Source organism: Priapulus caudatus, unplaced genomic scaffold (genome assembly GCF_000485595.1).
Source record: "Priapulus caudatus unplaced genomic scaffold, Priapulus_caudatus-5.0.1 Scaffold709, whole genome shotgun sequence".
NCBI lineage: Eukaryota > Metazoa > Priapulida > Priapulimorpha > Priapulimorphida > Priapulidae > Priapulus > Priapulus caudatus.
Window position 1 is genome coordinate 246,058 of NW_014577770.1, and position 1,442 is coordinate 247,499.

The window sequence follows — 1,442 nt, forward strand, 5'->3', positions numbered from 1 at the left end:
TAGACTAGCAGATATGCGGGTTAGACTAGCAGACATACAGGTTAGGTTAGCAGACTCCTGGGATAGACTGGAAAGCACCCCAATTAGACTAGCACATACACAGGTTAAACTAGCAGGCACGTGGGATAGACTGGAAGGCATCCTGATTAGACTAGCAGGCATTCGGGCTAGACTGGAAAACGTACCGCTTAGACTAGCACACAGCCAGGTTAGGCTACAAAATAACCAGGTTACACAGGGATACATCCGGGTTAGAGTAGTACACTACTAAAGTGCAGGTAGCATGGTTTAAAAATAAAATTTTTATATTAATTCCACAACCCAGTACATGTAGAATTAGTTGCATATTTGATTCATATTAATCAACAATGCATTTGTATACATGTTTTTAGTTGTGATACTAATAGATACTATTACCTTTGAATTTCGTGTTGACTTTCTTCCCATTGTGCATACTTGATCCAGTTACTGACGAGGGAACGATTTCTACGAATTGCATCTTCAAATGCCTGATCGAAACAAAAACAAAAACATTAGCAACTGTCAAAAATCAACAAATAGACCACATTATTTTTATGGTCTGAACATTCACTTCTTGGTGGTCTTCGGTCCAGTATAACAACAGGGTCCAAAATTTCCCTTCGATATGTTCTAATCGTATAGATGACTAGCTATTATAATCTGGTAGACTGTAACAAATTGTTATTTTTAAGGTAATTTAGGAACGAATTCAATCTGACTCTAATCTTGCAATGAAAACGAGATTGAACGTGGCATTATTATTCATACCATTTATTTTTAGACTGTTATAATTTATAAATCTAATATAAGCTGTAATTCAAAAACAGGAATTTTCTAACAGCTGGAACCTTAGTTGACAAGTTTTATTGAGTTTAAAAGAATTTTAGAGTTGGTACCAAAATCAGTTCATCCATGAAAAAAATCTGATGGTGTCAGACTAAAAGAATCATGCCAATTTTATACCCAATAAAAATATCCTAATGTGGTTTATGGTGAACAGGGTTCTTCCCAGGCCTTTAAGTCTTTAAGAGTCTAAAATGCCTTCAAAGCTGAAACTAGCTTGCGACATTCCATAAATCTTCTGACATGCCTTAATTGTGTAATTGACATTTCTTGAATTTCAGATTTTTCTGCACCGGCCCAGAGGGCTGGTAACAGCAATTTCTTACCAGCCCTCGCCCTAATTTAACAGCCCTCATAAATTTTGTTTGTAAAATCAATGTCACGTTTCACGCTTGCATTTTCGATTTCAAATTTGTAAAATGTTGATAAATTATGGCATGATATCCTTCAGGTAAAACAGTAATGTAGTCTATTTGCTCATTAATGCTATAAATAAAAATGTAGGTACTCGCTAACACGGGCTGAAACCACCGGCTCGGAGGGCCGGTGTTTTGCAAATGTTACCGGCCCTCCAAATA

The 1,442-nt window shown here is 36.5% G+C and overlaps 1 protein-coding gene across 1 annotated transcript in view; it reads right to left on the minus strand.

The window, feature by feature from the left end:
• The window catches only part of LOC106812979 (crooked neck-like protein 1), a 29,880-nt gene extending 29,375 nt beyond the window's left edge, over positions 1-505 (minus strand). Inside the window, exon 1 of the mRNA XM_014817015.1 lies at positions 418-505. The gene's annotated coding sequence lies outside the window, so the exon portion shown is untranslated. The remainder of the gene's footprint in view (positions 1-417) is intronic.
• Between the last annotated feature and the right edge of the window lie 937 nt (positions 506-1,442).